Consider the following 25,859-nt stretch of genomic DNA (forward strand, 5'->3'; position numbering starts at 1 on the left):
CCTGAGGGATCTCATGAGCTCCGACTGCTGCGAAGCACAGGGTCCCACATTTTACGTTTTCAAGAAGAGAAAAAGACCCAAGACATTGCGTAGAAGCTCTTCACGTAGAAGCTCTTCACGAGAGGCAGCTGAAGAATCCCTGCTCAGTACATTTAGCCGTATTGTCCCTGTTGACCAGTGGACATTGACAAATGGCATATTTTCAAGTTCTGAAGCTGTATGGAATGCGTTTTACGCGCCGCTCAACTTTGAGACAGTCCCTTAAATTGTTAAAAAGAAGACGATCGGATTTACCTTCGCGCTGCGTCGTGAAGCCGTCTTTGCAGCGATTTTTGCCCGGTGTAATGTTGTAAGGGAGCAACTGTGCTAAGCCTTATTGTTATATTCAGGAATCCCCAACGTACCTTTAATGCGCTTATTCGCTCCTCATATCCCGAGATGCCATACTAGCGATAGTGTTTCCTCTATTTCACGGAATGAGAAAGCGAGGCTATAAAACCGTCGAAATGTGGAATAATTCCTAACGTTTTGTTGCACACTGGTCGCTGAGCATACGTGGTATTCCATTTTCAGCCACATGCCATTTATGCCGGAATGTCACCTACATTTTGCTCGTTGTTTTAAAAAAAGGGCTATCTAGTGTTTACCCATCAGTCACCGTGTTCTGACTCGTACTGAGAAAATAGCGAGAGTGAGTCATACTGGAAACGCCCTGAAAAAAAGATTATATTAACCAGATTGAAAAAGTAATGAATGTAGCAATAATAAAAATAAAACTATTCGTCGCGAAATTAAAAACCCCTAAACCCTAATTTGGCGTACTCAAAACCTCCCCGATTGGTTACTCCTTTTCTCATTTTGCACTGAACACAAGCATTTATCACAACTCCATTCAGAAAAACGGCATAGCTCGCTGGAACCGCTCACGTTTCCTGCTGGTGACCCGCCGACAACGTCGTGAATACATTTGTGTGTTTACGTGAAAAAAAAAAACTATCGCATGGCCAGTTTTGAACGAGGACTATGATGAAAAAATAAAGACAACAAACACTGTGTGACACGTCTACAGCGAATGCCTAGATGAATACAGCGAAAAGTTAAACAGCAAAATGAGGTGGCAAGTAATGTAAACACTGTCTGAATGCGTTAAATCGCGTGCATCGATATGCGTTAAAATATTCTGCTGACAAAATTAACGAGAGTGGGTGGTGGTGGGGGTGAAAACATTTATTTAATCATAGAGAAAGGTGTTGGGGGTCGTGATCTGAAGGGTCACGCCCTTACAACCACTAGGTGGGATGCCTAGTCATGCACCCCATTGGCGGTCGCCGCAGCCCGGGCGCGCTGCGTTAAGGCCCTTTGGGCCTCGAGGGTGCAGCAACCGGACAGGGTCGCCTCCCAGTCCTCTCGGGTGGAGTTTGGGATAGGTGGCAGTTAAGGGCGTTTTCATCGTCACCTGCAGCATTTTCCAAAGCAAGGTTCGAGCAACAAGCGCAGCATCGCCACCGCGGTCACTCCACTTCACGCGGCAAATAACCACCCTCTCTGCGCTGCTCCCGCTGCGATTCCCTCGAAACTCCGTCGTGGCGCCTCTGTTTACTTTAAAGAGCTCAGTACAATAAACGAAACGGCGGCAAGCTACTCGGCCGAGTATAATGCCAATCAAGGCGCAAAGTCATGCGGGCTGTCGTGCAGACGACGCCACGAAGGACTACAAACAAGATGGCGGCTCGCTACTTCCGGTAAACGCGCGCATGCGCAGAAGGCTTTGTAAATTCAGTCTATTCATGTAAGAATCCTGGATTAGAATATTTTGATCTTTTTCTGACTGTGCTGTTTCAGACTGTAATGGTTGCTGTTTTGATTTCAAAGAACTACGAGCTCGTATCATTGACTGCGAGCACGAGACACATGACCGAGAGACATACAGGCGATGCCATCATGAATGATTTTCAAAGGTGCCTCGAAGGATTCAACATGGCGGGAAAGGAAGTGTGTGCATGCGTCACTGACGCCGGCTCGAACATGAAGCGCGCAGCAAATCTCGCGCAGACGGAATATCACCTGTGTATAGGGCACGGTCTACACAACCTGGTTGTCAAGGACGGATTTGGAATCGTCCCAAGACTCAACAGCTTGCTAGTCAACTGCCGTGACATTCTGAAGACAGTGCACTACCGAACCTCCGACCTGGAGGAGATAGCGGACTCGGAACTGAATGCGGCAGTCTTGTCATTGGTCAGTACAGCCGAAGCGTTTGAACATGACGAAAATGATCCTGTACTTGATGAAGGCTATCAAATCAGCGATCATGCGTACAACGCCACTCCAGTAACACGGGTAGGGGCAGTGACAGTTAAACTGGACACACCGACCAGGTGGCATAGCATATTAACTATGTTCGAGAGCCTCGTCGCGAATAAGGCTGCGCTCAGGAAGTTGTTGGCTCGGCTAGGGCGCCCGTTCCCTAGTGTCGAAGACTGGTGTCTAATTGAAGAGATTGTGCAATTCCTGCACTCTTAAAAAAAAAATTAGTAAAAAGTTAGTAACTGCAAGGAGAAAGTTAATAACTGCAGCAGTCACTACTTCTCCTGGACCGTTACTAACTTTTCACTGCCTGTTACTACCTAGGCACAGCAGGATTGCTGTTGCTACCCGGTGCGCCCAAGTTAGTAACTGGAAACACCCCCACACATCGCTGCTCAGAGGAATCTGATAACAAGACGTTTTAATGAAGCACGGAAAAGTTGTTGCGTAATATCAACTGTGATGCCTTAGCCTCCTTACTGCGAAAGCGGAAGAGCAAAAATAAATAAAATTAAAGGTGCACTTAAGCCTCCTTACAAGCAGAAATGCGAAAGCATTCCGAGTTCCGTTGCTTCCTGTTACTTAGCAATGTAATTAAGCACTAATATAATTAGCGATGTAACGAATTAGTTAATTAACTTGTATTAACATTTGATTAGTTTTGTTCCTTAATTACTTCCATCCCTTCTATTGCTAGCTCAATTCTGGAATTATTAGTAATTCACTAATTTCTTGAATTACTCAGAGTAGTTATCAAAATTATTTACCGTATGTATTTCATTTAGTAATTCAGTCATTTAAACTTTCCATTCAATCATTATTAATCATTACAAATCATAATTACACTATTACTGGATGATCGACAGTTCATGAGGACACGCTCTGTCCACAGCCCCGGCTAACACATCCTGTCCATGCCACTCATGAGGCAAGAAATGCTTTCGCATTAGAGCAAGTGTTACATGTTTTAATACCTGAATATAAATGCCAACAATGTCACCCATTGGAGCAGACTTAAAATATCCTGTCAAGCGAGCCAAAAGATCATGTCGCAAGGATCAAAACTACAAAAAAATTGCATTAATTCACTTCATGCTCTTGCCTGCCTCTTTCTACGTTAGTTTTACTTTGATCACAGTGAGAAAATGGCTGCCATCGCAATAAAGACTTCATATGAACTATGTTTGTGATTCAGTTAAAATTAATTTTTTAGCTTCCTTTTAGACGCAGTTTAAGTGCCATCACTACTTCTCTAAAGAAGCCGGCTTCCAACTGATGGCATGTGTACAGCTCTCCTGGTTTCTCAGCTAAAGCTTGATATTGCTGTCTAATAGTGCAAAATGATGGAATAAAAACTTCCATTTAATTACACTGCAAAAAAGAACTGGACCTTTGTTTTCAAATTTTCCACACGGTTTTAGCAGCTGGGCTTTCACAATTAATAAGGCACCGCATCAGATTCATACCGAACAGAAATTTGCTAGTGTATATGAAGCAAATAAAGTGCAAAACAAGAACTATCAGGCATAAATTTTCAGAGCTGTTTTAATAGCTACAGATGGACATGCGGTTATACATCAGTGGCCAAGACATTTCGTTACCGATTCCAGTTGGTGAAGGCAAATCCTAAGCACAGCAACCACATTGGGCCAAAACAAACCGAAAGAAATGTTTGTGTTGTAACATTGTACTCCATGTCAAAGAACATCACAAGGTTCAGAGTGTTACGCAGTGCTCAGCTGCTGTATTGTTGCACTGTAATATAATAACATATGAACTACCAGCTTTGAAAATAGAATTAAGGTGGCCATTCCCATGTCCAGTGTAGCTTACGCTCTCTCATGATAACTGAACAAGCAATCTGGACAACTATGTAGTGAACAGAACAACATTTTATGAGCGCTCAATTAAATGATGAAGTCAATGTCAATGCACATTGCATGAGTAAGTAGTGGCTACGTCATTCAGCAACCATCATTTCAGGCCTTAGCACCAGCTCAGAATCAAAATAGAGGTCAAGAACCTGAGGCGATGGAAGGTTGAAGGGCTCTACAAGTTTTTGCTCTTCTGTAGCATGAACAACGTAAGACTAGCGGTATCGGTTAAATGTGAGGCTCGTGAGCACATTTACAAGCAAGAACAGGCTACCGGAATAAGCATACAGTCTAGTTATTTGTCCAAAAAGAGGCAGCAGGTCTTTCTCCAAGATGACAACATCCAACACTTTGTAGGTCAAGTTCTCCACAGTAGCAGAGCCAACCTCCCACACTGGAATGCAAGGAGAGACAACTTCACGCACGCATGAACACAAATCCTCATTTTTCACCTGCCTATGTTTTGTTGTCTGAATGGCACTGCACATTTCCAAGTTGAACAATTCAAACGCCTGACGTAGTTGATGTCGCTGTGCTATGGAGTAGCATATACGAGGTCTGTTAGAAAAGTATCCGACTTTATTTTTTTTTTGCGAACACCTGATGGATATGAAACAAGCGCGCTTACAGCAGCCGACCTTGAACCCTCGTGCGCATGCACGAATTTTTTCCCGCCTGCCGATAGCGTCAGTCGCTGGGAAGCAGCGTTTGAGTGAGGCAATGCGCAGTGCTCTCGTCGGTTTTTTGTTGCAAGGAAAATGGCGGCGCGAGAGGAGCAGCGCTACTACCTCAAATTTGGCCAGAAACTCGGCGATAGCCAAGTGGAAACCATTCGAAATGTTCAGGCGGCTTTCGGTGATGATGCTATGAGCAGCACACAGATTAAGCAGTGGTGTAACTGGTTTAAAGACGGCCGCACATCCGTGGAGAGAGAGCCACGCTCCGGTCGGCCGTCAACATGCCGAAATGACCAGGTAATTGCCGAAGTGAACGCTGTGGCGATGCGGGACTGTTGTGTGACTATCCGAGAAATTGCGGAAGAGGTGGACATCACCAATTTTTCTGCACATTCCATTATCACCGAAGATTTGGTCATGGAGAGAGTTGCGGCGAAGTTCGTGCCGAAGCTGCTGACGGTGGAGAAAAAGCAGCTTCGTGTTGAAGTCTCACAGGAGATGCTGGATTCCACAAACAGTTACCTTGACTTTACCGACGCCGTAATCACTAGTGACGAGTCTTGGGTGTACGGGTACGACCCGGAAACCAAATCCCAGTCGTCACAGAGGACGCATTCCACGTCACCAAGACCAAAGAAGGCCCGCCAAGTGCGCAGCAATGTCAAAGTGATGCTGACTGCTTTCTTGACTCCCTCTGTGTGGCACACCACGAGTACGCACCCCACAGGGTCAAAGAATGACTAAAGAGTACTACAGGAATGTCCTCCATCGCCTACGTGGTGCTGTGCGGCGCAAGAGACCGGAATTGAGGTCAACAAAAAATTGGCGCATCCCTCGCGGCATTGCTCCTGCACATTCCTCGCATTTGATTCAGACTTTTATGACGAAAAACCTGACTCCTGTAGTTCAACAGGCTCCTTACTCTCCTGATATGTCCCCCTACGACTTCTGGCTGTTTCCTAAAATCAATATGCCATTGAAAGGAGCGCGATTTCAGAAAAGAATGGACATTATGGCTGCAACGACAGCAGAGCTAAATTCCATTCCGAAAAGGGCCTTTTCGGAATACTTCCAACAATGGCAGCACCGCTGGGAGATGTATATGGAGCCCCAAGGAGACTACTTTGAAGGTTATTAGGTTTTTAACGCTCCAGTTATGCCAGTTTTTTTTCTTCGGGCAAAGGTCGGATACTTTTCTAACAGACCTCGTATTTCTGAAGTTTTGGTTGCGTTGAGCGATAGCCTTCATATATTGGTGTTTGCCTTCACACCGCATGCACCAATACTGCTTTAGTGGGCCTAGTTCGTTTATCAGTCGAGGGTAGTGCACCAGAAAATGAAGCTTCGGAATCATTTTACCAGGGTAGAGAGCAGCAAACGAAGACAAAAAAAAACGAATGCCGTCCTGCAGACATGCAAGGTGGTCGCGTGGTATCACGTCAGCAAATGTGATGTCTACCACTTTTCCAAGAAGCAGGTATACTTCCCAGTGCTCATTCTTCTCAGGCACACTGTCTCCGAACATGAGTGAAAAAAATCTGAAGAGGCACCACTTCTGGGAAGCAGTGCCCTTGTACGCACTTGCTCCACTCAGAAAGCATTTCCCCACTGCGTCAGGTCTGTTTTTCTCATCGTGTCGGCCAAAATTGAATGTGGTGATGCAATTCAGGTCTGAGTCTCGAGTCACATTAGAACTCAGCAAGCCTTGCAAAATTTGCCCGAGAACATGCGGGATGCCTCCTTCAAGCAAATCGTGCGTCAGGTCGGGAGGGAGTTGCATTGTCACATCAAAATATGCAATATCTGAAAGCGGCGATTGACTTTTAACCCCATAAAGTGCCGTACTGAGTGGCTTGTTCACCTTCGCACTTTCAACATGATTTTTATGCAGACTCAAACTTCGAACCAGGACATCACTTTCATGAAAAACAGTACTAATCACTGATTTTGGTGCCGCAAAAAATCTGCATGAACGCCCTGTGCTGAAAGAACAGCTGAAACCACTCAGCCTATTCTAGAAAGGTGCCACTAAAAGCAACCAGAATTGCTTTCACCTTGACAGTAGCAGAATTTTTCTGCAGAGTGAAGCCAGCTGTCCCTAAAGCTGCTACGTCATCAACAACTGGCTTCAAGATAGTATCAGTTCCATGCTTAACAACAAGCTTGTACTACACAAGTGCTACATGGATGAAGCGCAGCTGTGATCTGTGGCGAGCGTGGAGGTTCAGCACATTGAAATACACAACAAAGATTTTGTGAACGCCTCGTTTTGACCCAAGTGTGTTCACAACGTCCACTTCGTCGCTGTACAGCACAAGAAACAGCGTGCACTGCACACCATTCTCAAGCAGTGCATACAGTTTTTCCTTGTACAAGGAACCACCACAAAAACTTCGCAAAAGTGGGGAAGACTCCCCTGCTGAGAAGTCTCGCTCTATGTGGTCACAGAAGCTCTCAGATAACACAATGTTGCGCAGCACACCCCTTATAGGAACGACCTGGAAAGTATCGCCAGCACCAAGGTCAAATATTTCAGGCTTTACGTAGGGCAGGTGATGCTTGGCGAATTCGTTTCTCCGATATTTGCTACCAGCAACTTGAAGAATGTCTTCCAAGAATCCACAAGAAAGTAACTTGCGCAACTCGTTTCCTGCTGATTCCAGGGCGATGTTTTTTTCAACGAGAGAAGCGAACATTCGAATGATGTCGAGAGAGGTAACCTTGAAGTCATTAAAGACGCTCTCTGCTGTAGAGTGCGGAAGACTGTGCACATCAGCCACGCGAAAGAAAAGCAAACAAAGCTGTTTCTTGACCTTCAGTGCAAGGTCATTGACTGTAGCCGCGTGAACTGCAGAATCGGAGGCTGCGCTGCACCCGCCGCCGGTAGTCTCCAACGGGCAGCCCGAAGAAAAGTCATTGTTGCCGCCCATGGTGTATTCGCCTGCGGTGCCTCTCGCCTCAGCATCCCGCGATGATTCTTCAAGGTCCATTGGTTCAACGACAGCTCCTTCCTCAGTCTCCTTAAGGTCTATATAGCTTCTGTGCACTCGATAAATGTGCCTACGGTAAGATTCAAACTCCTTGTAAGTTTTCGCGCACCCTTCCACACCACGCATAATAGAAAAACTGCTGTCGTGGCGGTGGTCTCTGATGTGCTAAACAACCTTGATAAACTTTGTGGACGTGAACGGACATCGTGGGCATGCGTGCAACATATTAACTCATGCAACTTGTAGCATTCAGTTGCTGAACAACATTCTCGGCTCGGTGCGCCCAACTAATGATGGCAGCAGGCCGCAAAAATGCTTGCCGAGCGTAACAGGATGAACACACCGCGCTGTTCACTCCTTGCGCTCGCCGATAATCGATGCCGATAATCGAAACAAGGGGGGTAAAGCTGAGCTAGCAAAGCGGTCCACGCATGTAAGTCGCCATCTTGGAAGCCATCTTACAACACATTATTGTGGCCAGCACAGTTTTTTCTCGCAATGTCAAGGATGGGTGAAGTTTGAACTTGAATTCGGAAAACTGCTGCAGAGAAAATAAGTATATGTCACTCTTACACGTATTTTCAATGTTTTAAACATATTTTGTGATCTTTAGCATACTGATTGTGACCATTTCTTTTAATATCGGACGATTGTGAACATGTTCACGAGTAAACTGAGTAAACGCTCCCGGAGTTTCGGTTTTAAACTTCTGCTTTCGAACCTGAGTTCAGATTGCTTAAGCTATGGGATCAAGGCACCTAATGCAAGGAGCTGCACACGACAAAGAGTCACTCGCGCTCCCGTGCGCCGTGAAGCCACCTTCGTGCATTGACGCAAGCCAAAGCTCCAAAAGGATCGGGCATTTTGTATCATTGGTGAGTAAACGTGGGAAGTGATACATATGCACATTTCGCGACAACTGTGTACTGCAAAGAGTGTGAACGAAAATCTCCCTGCTCTCGGAACTCTCTTTAAAGGTGGATGACACCAAGCGAAAGAACCTTGCTGCCGTTTAGCCCCGTCGCGGTGGCTCAGTAGTTAAGGCGCTCGGCTGCTGACCCGAAAGACGCGGGTTCGATCCCGGCCGCGGCGGCTGAATTTCGATGAAGGCAAAATTCTAGAGCCCCGTGTGCTGTGCGCTGTCAGTGCACGTTAAAGAACCCCAGGTGGTAGGAATTTCCGGAGCCTTTCACTACGGCGTCCCTCATAGCCTGAGTCGCTTTGCGACGTTAAACCTGAATAAACCAAACCAAACTTGCTGCCGTTTGCTTTTTCACGGCATTCGGCTTTCTTAACGGCATTGCCTCAATCTGCTTGACAGAGTACACATTGGTGCTACTTATAAAGGATGTGGGTGTTCTTGCTTAAATACGTTTTTATTACGTTTTTCAGCACTAATGCATGCGGTAATTAAAGGTAACACGGTTGAAATGAACGGCCGTGCAACGATAACGGCACAAGAAGAAGGACAACACATGCGCACACTACCAACTGTTTATTACACGGAAAAGAGGCACACTTGTGATCCTCAGCTGAAGCATGTGACAGCGCATTATCTCTCCGAACACAGCCAGTGACAGGAAATCGGCATGAAAACAAGAAAGCATACATGTAATCGCAGGACCCTTTTTATCCCGTGCGTATGAAGTACTAGCAGCACTAGCTTCTCATAAATGGGTTCAAACCAAACAGAGGAATAAAAAAAAATCTCAGCCAAAGAAGTGTCATACATTAAAAGCAAAAGCAGTCAGAAACGTAAAAAAAAAAACAACACAAAAGCAAATAAGAACGAAAACCCACCACAATTTAGTGAGCACAATGCTAGACGTAAACGAAGGTTTCTCGAGCGGTACATGCTGTTCAATGTATTTCTGCCTCCACTTTGCTTCAGTCGTTCGTGATGAAGCTCGAAGCGTTGCTGCGTACGAAAATCCTATTATGAACTAGTCCCGCGCCAGAAAAAACACGGCACCGTCTTCCTCGGCGAAGAAGAAAGATAAAAAAAATGCGAGAGGCCCGCAGTACTCTAACAAACCTTCGACATTTAATATAACAAAACGCTGAACATTCAAATCAAACCAGGCAGAGCAGTTGCTCCATTTACCTTGGGCATTCGTTTCCTTTGCGAATTGTGTTGGTCCTTTAGGGGCCAAAGCAAATTTCCGACGTGTATTTGCACTCGACAACACAGGACATGTAAAATCCCGTGCGCTCTACAGACGAAATACACTCCAAGCGCGTCACTATTGCGGTAATTGCCTTCAATTAACAATTCAGAAGTCACAAGCCACCTATATGAAATTACAGTCGGTATGCGACACTACATATACCATTGAAAATAATCCAAACGCGACGATTTTCCCGTTGTTTACAGCACTTTAGAGCAGTCGAGAGCTACTCGGCATACCGCCATCTTCCCACGGACTACGTTTCCAGGTTCCAACTCCGTTCTTTGTCCAGATTTACAAAGTGTCCAAACAGCTGGCAACACACACAAACCGTTGTGTGATGGCGGCGTTCATGCGTTGCCCACTGGCACGCATGGGCTCAATGGGCAGCTTTCCCTCTAGAGTTGGTTATATTAACTCTATGATCAAAACGCTACACGCCACGACCTCCTTGCTATACGCTACTGATCGTAGAGATACTAATGATCATACTACCGATGGATGCGCGATATCGATGCGTATGCCAGTTCAGGTTGGGCTTTGGTCTTTTGGACCTTCCGGGAACGGTCGCCAAACTAAAAAGCCTGAAAGCATTACGCAAAAAAAATCAGCAATAAAAATAATTAAATTCGGTGAACAAAGTTTTCCGACTACGCTGATTAAGAAAGAAAAAAGACTGTTCCCAACAGAAGACTGGCAACGTTCTAAACGAAAGCACAAAAAAATGCTGAAAGATGTGAAAATATTAAACTTTGCCACATTAAAGTATTAAAAGAAGGTTTGTTGCTTTCATTTTTCTTTTGCAAAAAAAGTCGTAATTTGAAATGTACAGTAGTTTTTAGGTGGCGCTGCCTACTTTCTGAAAGAGAAATAGTATCCAGCATTTGTCCATTTGCTCTAAGCAGGCGCGTTTACCACCTTGCTCGCGCCCGGCCCTCTCGTTGTGCGTAGCATGTTTTGTGTGTTTGCTCTTTGTGGAAAGTGTCAGTGCTGGTTTGCAAGCACCTTATACACGTGCTGATATGGCCATGGAGCAGCGTGCCTTCGAATATCTGGTGACTTTCAAAGATCGGAAGAAAGTTATCTGCGTTCGCGGACAAAGCAAGGCCGATGTTGTGGAGGCCTTAAAGTCGACAGATTTTGGTCACGCTTTGCTGACAGGCCGTATTGAGGTAAGTTCTTTTCTTCCCTAAAATACGCGGCATCAAAGCCGCCGGAATATCGCGCCTGTTTTCAGCGTGCCAGGCAGCTTTCGATGTCGGATGCGCGTCACCGCCGATGCCGAGCGTGGCGAAAGTTTTCCCTTTTTAACCGCGCTGGATGACAGACTGCATGCGTGCGCGCCTTTTTTGAAGTGCGTCTCGCCGCCGTAGCTGCCAACTGGACATGTGCGCGCACGGTGTCATTGCAGTTTAGCGTAGGTAGCAGGAGGTATCGAATGCTCTATCCCTGCTCCAGCGGCGCCAGATTGCGTTGAATGCTGCCGTTCTCGCTGGCTGTTTCACATCGGTAGGCCGAAGAGAGTCCGCGTTTTTTCTGCCGTACCGTAATCGCGCCACGCGTGGTTGTTAAGTCGCGTTATATCTGCGCCTCGAAAGAACTTATTGGGAGGTAAATTTTTTCGAGCTCTGTGAGCATGCTTGCTTTAATTTTATTTGCTGCTATGCTTTAGTTAGACAAGATCATATCGCACGTGTTTTGTGCTAGCACGATTACCGAATGATGATTTTAGGAAGTGAGGCTAATATAAATTTTGAATTTAGGTCTGCCTCGTTCTTTATGGTTTTTTCTCAAAAGCCATTTCAGTGCATCATCTTGGGTTGTGCGATATAATCTAGAGCACGTATTCGCATACAAGTTTTCATGAGTACGTTCTGCTGTGGTCGAGGGAGCATTTTCATTGTTTGTCTACTTCTGCCAGCCATCAGGACGAAATATTTGTAAGCACTTAAAAATGATATGAAATTTCAAATACCTCACAATCACACCGTTTAACCAAAGCAGTCATAGAATACATACGTTCCATTAAGAAGGGTCTTGCATTCAAAGGCTGCAACAAGACTGTCAAGAAGAAGAAATGAAATAGTGGTCCTCAATTTGTTATTATAAGAAATGTCCTGATATTTGTGCCTATTTCAGAGGCTCTATTGCCTATTGCTGTGTGGAACTGAAAATATGAATACCTTGCAGGTATACAATGCGCGATACAGTGAGTGCGTGGACTTGCAAGATGACCACGTATTTGCTGATGGCGACAAAATTAGGCTTGTATGCGATGAAGAGTCGCAAGAAAACAGCAGGTTAGTAGCTGAATTAAAAATTTTGTTACACTCTGGAAGCTCATGTGGCAATGACTAGCCTCTCTATTTTCAGCACAACCGAAGAACTGACGATGGTTCCTGGACCTAGTCTCCCTGACGGCCATCAGCTCCTGATGGCAGTCAGCAGTTTGCCTTCGAAGAAAATGAGTATAAGCTGCCTCCTATATCTTTAGATATAAGGAGCGCAATTCAAACCTCAGAGCATGGGAAGGTGTCAAGCCTTACAAAATCGAGGATAGTTACATGGATTGACAACCATTTAATGACCATAAAAGCGTAAGTATTCATCTACATAGTTATGTTTCTTTTTCATTATAATTATAACTTCCACTGTGCCCACAGCTACCCAGGAAGGCTTTATGAGAGAGCATCGAAAGCCTTGGTCAGAGAATACTCGTCCTCAGGGACACAATTGGCACTGGCTGGGTGAGTGCAGCAGCAATTGCAATCGTGTTTGGTAGGCAATATATCTTAGTAAGCTCGACATCAGTCTTCCTTCTGATTTTTTGTCATTCTTGCTTTGCCCAACATGGCTTATTGCTGATATTGCTCGATGATTTAAAAACAAAATGTAATGCAGATGAGTATCTTTCTTAACTGCAGACTTCTCACTTGCAGGACTTCTCACTTCTTTTTTGCAGGACTCATGAAAAGTGTCCTTCAAGTACAAGATCGGCTACATGCGAAAAACTCTGAATATGCTGCCCGCTGTACAAGATGCTAGGAAAATTTATGGGAAGCGAAAAAATGTGCAAGAGACTGCATCTGCTAAAAGGCAGCGTCATTTGGCAAGTGAAATTTCATTCTTGCAGGGCGCTCACAGGGTGTATCCAGAAATTAATGCAATTAATTTTTTTTAGTGCTGCTATCGGTCCTACCACACTCGGATTGGTTGGGTTAGGTGGGGGGGACTTTCAACTTTTCATCACTGCCCAGCACAGCCTGCTGTAAGCTCTGGGAATGTCGGGATTGCTGTTTCTGTGTACCTACTGATAGTTCTGTGTCACGACATGCGATAGCATCCGCACGCGAACAACGGTACGCAATCAAGTACTATGTGAACTCATTAAAAGTCCTGCCGACACCTACCAAATGATTCAGCAGGCCTGCAGGAATTCTGCTTTGTAATATTCTCAAGTTTCAAGGTGGTTGAAGGCGTTTAAGGCAGGCCCAGAAGACATCAATGATGAATCCTTCTCTGGACGGCCAACAACAATCAAAAGTGACGAAAATGGGTCTTATGTTCGTGATCGTTTGAACACAGACTGTCCAATTAGTATGCGGATGATAGCAGAGACTCTCAACATTCCAAAAACCACCGTCCACGACATCCCAAGCGACAGTTTGAACGTGCGGAAAGTGTGCGCCAAGCTGGTCCCCACATTGTTGACTGACGACCACAAGAACAACCAAGTGGTCATCGCGAGCAAACTTTTGGAACGCGTGCAAATTGAACCTTATTTCTTGGGCAGTGTCACTGCCAGTGACGAAGGATGATATGTGAGAACGACCCTGAGACGAAGTGCCAAAGTTCCGAATGGCGCACCTCAGGTTTGCCTCTACAGGTTTGGTTTGCGTTTTTACACGTAAATTTTTTAACATTACACCTCTCCGTGTTATTTTCCTTTCAGACTGCACATCTTCCAGATGCAGAGATTCAGCATGATGAATTGACCATCAAAGGGCACATTGATTTTAGGACATAGAGAAGCTTCGCGATTCGATGAAGCAGACCAGGCCTTCAAGGAGGAAATGGATGAAGGAAACACGCCCATCGACCGCTGAAGTAGGTTTGAAGGTTTATTAAAACGAAATACAAATGAGTAGTAAGTTTCATAAAAAAGTTAGTACAGTAGGAGGTCCCAAAGTGAAAACTGTCTGGGGGACCTCCCATCAGGAATACATAAGGAAAGTGCATAAGTTTGCCAGAGGAGCTGGAATAAAAGTATACAATCAAGTTAAAACCTATTAGGGTAAATTGCGGCAATGAATAAGTTATACAATATTTAGCGGGCATAATTAAACAAAAAAGGCATAAAATAGCAAAACATAAGAGCAATAGAAAGAACACAAAAAGACATCAGATAGCAATGGGCATTGAATAAATGCAGATATAAAACACAGGCGGAGAAAGAAAGAAAAAAAAAGAGGTTCCAGATGAGTAGCAATATGACCGTTTGCTGTGAGAGTGGGGAACAGAAAATAAGATGAAGGCAACCTAGCATGGCATGAAGCTGAATGGGTTGATAGGAGATGTTTTTTTAGTAAAGTGTAGAAAGCGGGCTGCGAACGAGCGGATTTGATTGCTAGCGGTAATGAATTCCAGGTTTTGATGGCGGAGAAAAAAAGCAGTTTGTTTTCCATAATTTGTGTTCACTTTTGGTAGAAGCATATTGTTTTGTTCAGAGAATCTAGTGTTATTGCTATTAGAAAGGAAAGATGCGGAAGAACAGAGAAGTTGATTATTATTATTGCGAGCGCGGTAGATTAGAAGACCTAACCTAAGATTAAGGAGGCATTTCAATGGCAGAATGTTTAGATCAGAGTACAGAGGTGAAGCAGTGGCTGTGTATGGGCTGAAAGATAAAATTCGAAGCGCTTGATTTTGAAGATGAGAAATACATGATATATGGCATGAATAGGTATTACCCCATGATGATAGGCAATAATTAAGGTGACTGTTAATGAAAGCATAGTACAGGGATAAGAGAACATGGTGTTGAACGAAATGTCTAGTTTTTATTAATACTCTTATTCCAAATGAAATTTTTTTACTGATAGATTTGGTGTGTAGATGAAATTTTAGATGACAGTCAAGCGTGATGCCGAGAAACGTAACGGATTCGGGGGCAGTGATAATATGATGTCCCAGATAAATGGCTGAGCTCGGGATGACATGCTTTTGATGAGAGCGGAATATCATGAAAGTAGTTTTTGTAGGATTAAGCTGTAGTAAGTTATTTTCACACCATAAAACAATATTCTGTAAGTCCATGTTTAATTTCTTTATTAGGCTTGTGAAATTGCTGTACTTGAAAGATATCCAGCTTTAGCAAATGCTGAAATGGTGAGCAGGTCTCCACACCATAATTCTTATTGATTCTCAATTTGTGTCTTAACCTTACAGCTGCTAAATTGTTGGTTTCTTGTAATTAATTGAAAATTGTTTTTTTCTTATTCAAGCTTCATGAGGAGTTCACCGCTGTGACAAACATAAATTTGGAGCTAAAATTGCTCGGATTTATAAATCAGTACGGCGAGTGGTGTTTTGAGCTTGCCAAGGCTCCACGCTGCGCTAACATCACTGTTGCAGAGATTGAAGCAGAGCTGGAAAAATTGGAAGGTGATGCAAAAAAAGTGTAAGTATATCTATTCCGTGTTCATAACCTTGCTCAGTTCTATAACAAATTTTTGGTCAACAGACTGCTTTGCAGTTGGTGTGCTACAGTTGCTGCCAATGCTTCTAAAGGAGCAACCAAGATTTCTGAAGGGACCGGTAAGAAGTGTATGGCTTTATTTTCTTAGGCTGTTTGTTTACGAAACTGCAACTGATTTGGCTAATACTATTGTTGCAGGACACCTACCCCACCATTTCTCTGAACGGCGCAAAACCTCATGAAGCTACAGATATTGTGGCACATTTGAGAGCTTCAGCGTTGAGGCCATCGATGTATTAGCGGGCATGGCAGCAGTTATAGAAATGTATTGGGTTTTTGATGTCAAATACAACCCAAGCAATTTGGAACACCCTTACGGTGCTGGAGCACTTTTGTGGTCTCGCCACATCATCAAAGACGCCGTTAGTGGTCCGCACTATTTCATCCATTGTAAGTGCTCTGAAGAATACTGTTGAATAGACGTTCGGAATATGTATTGCTCTTTGTGGCAGACTTTTTTTCCCTCGTTTCTGGAACAGGGTGAGTTTTAGTTCCTGATCAAACTCGGGGACTAAACCACTTGCCCATTGTTTTTATGATAGTAAGCACTAATTTCATGAGTGGATGCTAGCCTGTTTTGTGGAAGAAGTCAGCTTTGTCTGGAGTTTTCAGTTTTTAACTATACCAGGAATTTTTTTTCAGAATGACATGAAAATGCCTTCTGCAGATACCACAATTGTGCCGTTAAAGCTGCACGGTAATGCAGAGGTAGATAATTTCTTTTTTTTTTTGCTCAGCATATCATAGTGGAAATCAAGATATTTAACAGAAATGCACTGATTAAGACATGTTGCACTTGTAGAATTGCAGCCCTTAATCGCGACGACATGTCCTCTTGGAACAAATTTTGCACCGAGCACTGATTTTGAGATTACCTACTCAATAGTGATCAAGAAAATGCATTCGTGTCTATGTTACTTCCTTCGTGCAGTGCGAAAATGTGTCGAGCAAGAGAACAGTGACTGCGACACCAGCACCTTTGCCACACACTTAACTACTGCTATGCACAGAATATGTTGTATATTTTAAACGGCTACGATTGTGTTAGTCCATTCGGGCTAAATTTATAAACTCATAGTAATTGGTGTAGGTCTTTGTTAAATATCTAGGTTACTGCTATTATTTGCAGAGCAAAAGGTGTCCTGCTCTGTGTGTTATTCAGCAGAAAGAATGGTGGGTATCTGCAGCAGGAATTTAAAAACGGTTCTTAGTCCCAATGAAAACACCCAGTATATTGTCACGTTGTAGTGACGGCAGTCCAGCGGTCAGGAAGACACCAGAAAGACTTGCAAACGAAGCTCTTTATTTGGGCTGACTTGCGCCCGCAAAAGAACTGAATCACTCGGTGGCGGCGTAAGCAACAAGCGTGCTTGTCAACAGTCGAACTACGAATGTCCGCCGCTCGCGGCATCGCTCAATTTAAAGCCGGCTAGGAAACTTCCAGATAACAGGTCAAGATCATCTACGGTAATCTGGAAAAACCTAGATGCAGCCTTTCATGGCTGCGAACAATCGAGATTAGTCTGGTCGCTTCTCGCGCCAAGAACAAAAGTGATAACGACCCTTTCCTGCTGCCTTGAGCGTGAACGAATACAGACTGCAATGATACGTGGCATTACCCCCTTCTAAAGAAGCATCGTCTCGATGCTTTAAAATGAAAATAAACACGGACAATGAAAACTTCCAGTCCTTTAGCGTTCATAATATGGCTTCAGGCGTACGACATGTACGACTTCCGGGCGTGTGCGGCGTCGCTGAGATGCTGTCGTGTCGTCGGGGATGACTTCGTAGTCGAGGTCACCGATGCGACGGAGAACCTTGTACGGGCCAAAGTAGCGTCGCAGCAACTTTTCACTCAATCCACGGCGGCGAACTGGTGTCCATATCCAAACACGATCACCTGGCTTGTAATGCGTGTCTCGTCGGCGCAGATTGTAGCGTCGGGCGTCGGTGTGCTGCTGGTCTTGAATGCGAAGCCGCGCAAGTCTTCGGGCTTCCTCGGCGCGATGAAGGTAGGCGGCGACGTCGAGGTTGTCTTCGTCGGAAACGTGCGGGAGCATTGCGTCGAGTGTTGTCGTGGGCTTCCTGCCGTATACCAGCTGGAATGGGGTAAACCTGGTTGTCTCCTGGACGGCAGTATTGTACGCGAAGATCACGTAGGGCAGAATGGAGTCCCAGGTCTTGTGTTCGGCGTCGATGTACATGGAGAGCATGTCTGCGATGGTCTTGTTCAGACGCTCTGTGAGTCCGTTGGTTTGTGGATGATAGGCAGTTGTCCTCCGATGGCTTGTCTGGCTGTAGTTTAAAATGGCTTGCGTCAGCTCCGCCGTAAACGCCGTTCCTCTGTCTGTGATGAGCACTTCCGGGGCGCCGTGTCGCAGGAGAATTTGTTCGACAAAAAATTTTGCGACTTCTGTTGCGGTACCACTAGGCAACGCTTTTGCTTCGGCGTAGCGGGTCATGTAGTCGGTGGCCACGATGATCCACTTGTTTCCTGATGAAGAGGTCGGAAAGGGGCCGAGGAGGTCCATCCCTATTTGCTGAAAGGGCTTAGTTGGCGGTGGTATGGGGGTCAGGAGTCCGGCTGGTCTAGTCGGAGGCGTTTTGCGTCGCTGACACTCACGGCACGTTTTCACGTAATGGGAAACGTCGGTAGCTAGCCGTGGCCAATAGTACTTCTCCTGGATGCGGTGCAACGTGCGAGCAATCCCGAGATGTCCTGCAGTCGGCTCATCATGACATGCCTGCATAATTTCTTGCCTGAGATTTTTGGGCACGACAAGAAGATGCACTGTCCTGTTCGGCGCGAAGTTCTTCTTCAGGAGGACATTATTGTGAAGGACGAAGGACGACAGTTGCCGCTTGAACCCTCGGGGAGGCGATGCGGTCTTGCCTTTCAGATAATCAACTAGGCTTTGCAAGTCAGGATCCGAGTGCTGCTGCTGCGCGAAACTGCTGGCGCTTACCGGTCCCAAAAAAGCGTCGTCGTCTTCCTCTTCGGGTGCTGCGTCGACAGGAGCTCGTGACAAGCAGTCTGCATCGGAATGCTTGCGGCCAGATTTGTAGACTACAGTTATGTCGAATTCCTGAAGACGCAGGCTCCAACGAGCAAGGCGGCCGGAGGGATCTTTCAAATTGGCCAGCCAGCACAGAGCATGGTGATCGCTCACAACCTTGAATGGTCGTCCGTATAGGTAGGGGCGAAATTTGGACGTGGCCCAAATAATGGCGAGACATTCTTTCTCTGTCGTCGAATAGTTGGCTTCGGCTCTCGACAGTGAACGGCTGGCGTACGCGATAACTTTCTCCTGTCTGCCATTTTTCTGAACGAGGACCGCTCCTAAGCCCACCCCGCTTGCATCGGTATGAACTTCGGTTTCGGCGTTTTCATCAAAGTGCCCGAGCACAGGAGGCGACTGTAAGCGGCGCTTCAGCTCGTTGAAAGCTTCCTCTTGTGGCCTTTCCCATTTGAAAGGCACGTCAGCCTTGGTAAGTTGAGTCAAAGGTTCAGCGATGCGCGAAAAGTTCTTGACGAATCGTCGGTAATAAGCGCACAATCCAAGGAATCTGCGTATAGCCTTCTTGTCATTAGGCTGTGGAAACTCTGCTATCGCAGCCGTCTTCTGGGGGTCTGGGCGAACTCCATCCTTGCTTACGACGTGACCAAGGAACAGCAGCTCCTCGTAGGCGAAGTGGCACTTCTCTGGTTTCAGTGTCAGGCCTGAAGACTTGATCGTTTCCAGCACTATCCGAAGCCTTCTGAGGTGGTCTTCAAAGCTTGAGGAGAAGACAACAACGTCATCTAAGTAGACTAGGCAAATCTTCCACTTCAAGCCTGCGAGCACCGTATCCATTACTCGCTGGAACGTCGCTGGGGCAGAGCAGAGGCCGAATGGCATCACCTTGAACTCGAAGAGTCCGTCTGGCGTGATGAACGCAGTCTTCTCGCGATCTCTTTCGTCGACTTCAATTTGCCAGTAGCCGCTCTTCAGGTCCATCGATGAGAAGTACTTAGCGTTGCACAGCCGGTCCAGTGTATCGTCGATGCGGGGGAGGGGGTAGACATCCTTCTTCGTAATGTTGTTCAGGCGGCGGTAATCGACGCAAAAGCGAAGGGTGCCGTCTTTCTTTTTCACTAGGACGACCGGTGCTGCCCAGGGGCTCCTCGATGGCTGTATGACGTCGTCACGAAGCATTTCCTCAACTTGCTTGCGGATAGCTTGGCGTTCTAGCGGCGATACGCGGTAGGGGCTCTGTCGCAGTGGTCGCGCGTGTTCGTCTGTGACAATGCGGTGCTTGGCAAGCTGGGTTCGTCGCACATTCGATGCTGATGAGAAGCAATCGGTGTACTTTTGAAGAAGACTGCGTATTTGGTCTTGTCTGCTCCGGGGTAATGCCGGGTTGATGTCGAACGTGGGTTGATGGCCTTGGTCAGATGGTTCTGCGGGTTGATCGAGTAGGGCAAATACGTCTCTGATGTCTGCCAGCTCGTCGAGGAAAGCGATCGTCGTACCTTTGTTTAGATGCCGGTATTCTTCCGTGAAGTTGGTTAGCAACACCTGGGCTTGGCCATTTCGGATTTCGGCGACTCCCCTCGCGACGCCCAATCCTCGATCCAGGAGTAACTGGGTGTTCCCCTCGATAACGCCTTCGGCATTTTCGATGTCTCCAGTACCTATGCCGACGAGAACACTTGATCGGGGCGGCACTCTCAATGCTTCATCGAGGACGTTTAAGGCAACGTGATGAGTCGCGCCCGTCGCAACCGGTATGGCTTTTTCCGTGGAAAGCTTGATCGACTTAGATCGAAGGTCGATGATCGCCCGATGTTCGTTCAGGAAGTCCATTCCCAAAATCACGTCTCTCGAGCATTGCTGTAGGATCAGGAAGGTTGTCGCATAGGTTCTCCCATTTACAGTAACTCTCGCGGTGCAGCGTCCTGACGGCGTAATCAGGTTGCAACCTGCGGTGCGGATCAGCGGGCCATCCCAGGTTGTTGTTACCTTCCTGAGTCGGACAGCGAGTGGGCCACTCATGACAGAGTAGTCAGCTCCCGTGTCCACCAAGGCAGTAACCGCGTGGCCGTCGACCGTAACTTCAAGGTCACTTGTTCGCGTTCTCGTATTGTACGTTGTCTTCGGTGTCCGATCTCGGCTTCGTCGAGTAGTGAGGATGCGGTGGGCGTACTGCGACGTTACTTCACTGGGCAGCGGTAAAAGCTTCAAGTCTGGCCGCGTCGTCGTCGTCGGTGTCGTCGTCGTCGGTGTCGTCGTCGGTGTCGTCGTCGTCGCCGTCGGTGTCGTCGTCGTCGGTGTCGTCGGTGTCGTCGTCGTCGGTGTTGTCGTCGTAGTTGAGGCATGGTCTTGAGTATTCGTCGATGGAGGATCTTTGTCATTGCGCTTAGAAGCAACCTCACCTCCAGAGGCTGCTTTATTTAGTTTAATCTTCGGGGGCTGGGGGAGCGTCCACGCACGGCGTAACCTCGGCTAGGAGATACAAAGCGCGGGGACGATGGCGACGGGGAACGTGATAGGCGGCTCGGCGATGAGTATTCTTCCCGACGTAAAAACTCCTCGATTTCGGCTGGTCGCTGGCCGGGTCGGGGTCGTGGAGCGTCGTAAGAGAACCCTCGGATGCCCAGTCGTCTGTATGGGCAGTGCCGGAGGACGTGACCGGCTTCGCCACAGTGGAAGCATAGTGGGCGGCGCTGGTCGGGAGTTCTCCACTCGTCGCATTTCCTCGGCTGCGCGCGTCGCTCGTAGGACGGGCGGGTTGGGGCGAGTGGGCGGCGGTCCAACGCAGCTGGCTGAGGGCGATAGGGGCTTGGGTCCCGTCGTCGAGGTGCAGGACGTCGCACAGCTGCTGCGTAAGTCATGGCTGGCGGCTGCAGAGGCTGCATGGGTGTCGGCGTCACACCCAAGGCCTGTTGAACCTCGTCCCGGATGACGTCAGTGAGCGATGAAGGTTGCGGCTGCGTTGCCGTTGGCAGAAATCGTCGGAGCTCCTCTCGCACAACTTGACGTATAACCTCCCGCAGGTCATTGCTGTTAGCGGTGTCCAGGCAGCTTGCTGAGAAAACGCGCTGCTGGCGGTCATACTGGCGGGCTCGGGCATCAAGAGTTTTTTCCATCGTGGATGCCTCTTCTACAAATTCCGCGACAGTTTTCGGTGGGTTGCGGACGAGGCCGGCAAAGAGCTGCTCTTTAACTCCTCGCATGAGCAGCTTTACTTTTTCTTCTTCCTTCATGTTTGCGTCGGTACGCCGGAAGAGACGCTTCATTTCCTCAGTGTACACAGCAACGGTCTCGTTTGGGTGTTGTATGCGAGACTGTAGCAGCTGCTGGGCTCTCTCCTTTCGCACGACGTTCGTGAAGTTCTTTAGAAGCTGCTCCTTGAAGGTTTCCCAGTTCGTGAGGTTAGCTTCCTCATTCTCAAACCAGACTTTTGCTGGTCCCTCCAAGGCGAAGAACACGTACCTAAGTTTCGTGGCATCGTCCCAGTTGTTGAAGATAGCCACACGGTCGAACTGCTCCAGCCATTCTTCGGGGTCGGTGCCAGGCGAAGCGTCGAAGGTTGGTGGCACCCGGGGCTGCTGAAGAATGATTGGAGTCATCGTCTGGGGCAAGCTCATGGTAGACGTTGCTGCTGGCTTTCGCTTCTGGGTAGGGTCCGGCAGAATCCCGAACTCAGGTTCGTCCCCTTGCAGGCGTCGGCTTGCGCGGTGGACTGGACTCAGGTCCTGCGGTAGATGACTCAAAGGGCTGGCGTCACGACTTGTAGGGGGTGTCCGGAACATGGGAGGGTACCCAGCACCTCCACCAGATGTCACGTTGTAGTGACGGCAGTCCAGCGGTCAGGAAGACACCAGAAAGACTTGCAAACGAAGCTCTTTATTTGGGCTGACTTGCGCCCGCAAAAGAACTGAATCACTCGGTGACGGCGTAAGCAACAAGCGTGCTTGTCAACAGTCGAACTACGAATGTCCGCCGCTCGCGGCATCGCTCAATTTAAAGCCGGCTAGGAAACTTCCAGATAACAGGTCAAGATCATCTACGGTAATCTGGAAAAACCTAGATGCAGCCTTTCATGGCTGCGAACAATCGAGATTAGTCTGGTCGCTTCTCGCGCCAAGAACAAAAGTGATAACGACCCTTTCCTGCTGCCTTGAGCGTGAACGAATACAGACTGCAATGATACGTGGCAATATAATATGTGCTTCGCATTACAAACTGTATCTAGTGACTAGGTAGCAGCCGTTACTAACTCCGGGTAGCAGCCGTTACTAACTCCGGATAGCAGCCGTTACTAACTCAGTGGATTAGTAACTGTTACTAACCTTCCCGTTACTAACTGCAGTTACTAACAGTGTAGTAACATATGTGACGAAGAGTTACTACCCCAAACTTAGTAATTACTACTACCTTTTTTCCAAGAGTGTGAGCTAGTTTAAATGGCGGTGGAGCTTCTTTCGTAGGAAAAATCGAGCACGTTTAATGGTTATTCGAAGCCAGCTTTTCGCCTCACATAAAGACGACATGTCCGGCAGTAGCCTTGTGCAAGAAATGAAAAGAGAGATGCTGCAGAAATTTGAAGACAGGTTTCCTCTAACTGATGTTATGGTCATTGCATCGCTTCTTGATCCCAGGTTTCAAAACCTAAAGGGAGACGTCCAAACCTGAGTTTCTAGAGAAACAGGTGCGTCGCTGTGTCAAGGAATGCGACGTCACAAAGCCACCTGTATGTGACGCGCGCCCTAACGACACTTCGGCGTCCTTAGAGCGACGCCATTCCAGTGTACCACAGCACTAGACGAACCAAATCAATGCCAAGTGTCACGCACTTTTAAGGCGGAAGCCTTTAATGCCTCATCGTTGCAAGCAGGGGTTGTCGACAGAAATGTCACGCTTTTCAATTGGTCTAAACGGTCGTGACGTCACAGTGCGCCAATTTCAAACGGGGCCAATTGTACTTTGGCTACTAACCATGCAACCAATTAAGGGATCGTATAGTGATGCTCCAAGTAAGTGTGACTGAGTTTAGTTAATTGCTTACTTAACCAATTAGCCTAATTAACCTTTCTAGTTAGACCTGATAAATAAATAAAACCGAGTAGGAATTCGGCCGAGTTCGGGAATCGAGCCCCGGTCTCCGGAGTGCGAGACGAGCACGCTACCACTCCGCCATGCCAGCTCGATGGTTTGGAATGAACAAAGGCGCGTCTAGTGAATACGGTATCTTCACCCCCGCCTTCCTCCCTTCCCGTTACAGCTAAGTCTAGGTGTCCATCGAGATATGAGAGACAGATACATTTCCTTTCCTCAAAAACCAATTTGCCGACGAGGGAGACGTAGAACCGAACGGGCGATGGCGTTGTATGGACTCTCTGGCAGCGTTGCAAGACGCTGTCGCGTTCCGCTCTTAGAGGCGAAGCTTATACATCAGTGACACAAGCAGCAACACCGCGCTTAAGGCTTTCGCCTCACCGCACTTTAGGTCAACAAAGTGCCCCCCCGGAATTCTTAAGCAAATCCTGCGCGCAAGTACACGACATTCGAAAATTCTGGAAAGGGGCTCAGAACGAGCTACCATGGCTCTCGTGCCTGGCTAAAAAAAACTCTGCGCATTCCGGCCACGAGCACACCGAGCGAACGGGTGTTCCCGGTGGCTGGTCTCGAACTTCGATCTCGAAGAGCCAGTTTGCACCCACTCACCCTAGATAAACTCTTGTTTATTCATGATAACTATAGCCTTTGTAAATCTTGCCTCCAAACTAAATTCTGTCCAATCATTGCTTTGCTCACAGTTTGTTCGTTTGCGATGTGTTTTATTGTGTACTTTTCTTATATATATATATATATATATATATATATATATATATATATGTATATATATATATATATATATATATATATATATATTCTGCCACGCGCCTAACCCGCCGTGCGGCCTCCGCGCTGACTTGAAAACGCGGCGGTGGGCTCTCGAGGCGCACTGGATCTGTTCTGTGCCCTGAGACCTGGCTCTACAATTAAAATAAGGCTCCCTAGTCTTGGGTTCTTCCCGACGCCTACCTTCACGGCTCCTCTGGTCGGGACACTGCTGGACGTGCGACCAATGCTCCCTACTCCTGCGGACGACTAGACGCGCCCGTCTCTTGTGACGACACCTGCCCATCGCGCCAGCCGGAGGATCCGAGGCCTGTCCCCCGAGGCCCTCCCTTTTGACGGCGCGCCCTCGACTACCACTCCACTCATGGCTATGCCAACGCCCGCCCTGCCTACGGCTGTCCCATCAGACAGCCCCACCTATATCACCCTTCAGACCCCACGAACGCCTAAGCCCTTTCACGGTGACCTGTTCGAGGATGCAGAGGACTAGTTGGCGCACTACGAACGGGTTGCGACCTTTAACTGTTGGGACGACGCTACCAAGCTACCTAACATGTACTTCAGCCTTGAAGACTCGGCACGCACGCGGTTCGAGAACCGTGAGGCTACTTTGTCTACGTGGCCGGACTTTCGACGTCAGCTCCTGACTACGTTTGTGTTCGGCGAACACGGGCCGGGGCAGAATTCCAGAAAGACTTGAGTCATGCAACAAAGGTGCGGCGTGGACTGGGGACGGCCGGAACAGCAGCGACGGTGGCGGCGTCAGGTGGCCGAGTCTGCCCCCGGGTCGCCGGACGGAGTGACACCGTGAAAGGTCACGCTGTTGATTTTACTTGAAAGGCAACTGCGACATTGACAGAGGTCCCGCGTTTCGGACATCAGGCGGGGAAGTACAAGGCGCCTCATTCACTACTGGGAAACGCAGCGCAGTTCCTTTCCCATGGAGGCACCGATCTCAGCACAGTGCTGAAGTCGACACGAGAGCCTTCGATGACATGTCTCCCCCCCCCCCCCCTGTCCACCGGCTGGGAAACGGCGTGGCATTCCTTTCCCTCGAAGACCGGTCAATTCGACACAACAGTGTTCGGGGACTGCTGGCTTTTGTTCGGGGACTGCTGGCTTTTCCCCTTCCCACCAACCGAGCTGCAAGAGAGCGAGAGTTCAGCACCGCCCCCTGATGTGGGTGTTACCGCCAGT

At 47.5% G+C, this 25,859-nt stretch overlaps 1 pseudogene; it reads left to right on the forward strand.

Moving 5' to 3' along the window:
* The first annotated feature begins 11,044 nt into the window (after positions 1-11,044).
* Positions 11,045-25,152, forward strand: LOC149355840 (uncharacterized; annotated as a pseudogene).
* Positions 25,153-25,859: the final 707 nt, after the last annotated feature.

The sequence above is a fragment of the Amblyomma mixtum genome, chromosome 3, assembly GCF_055824585.1.
Source record: "Amblyomma mixtum isolate Tamu chromosome 3, ASM5582458v1, whole genome shotgun sequence".
Taxonomy (NCBI): domain Eukaryota; kingdom Metazoa; phylum Arthropoda; class Arachnida; order Ixodida; family Ixodidae; genus Amblyomma; species Amblyomma mixtum.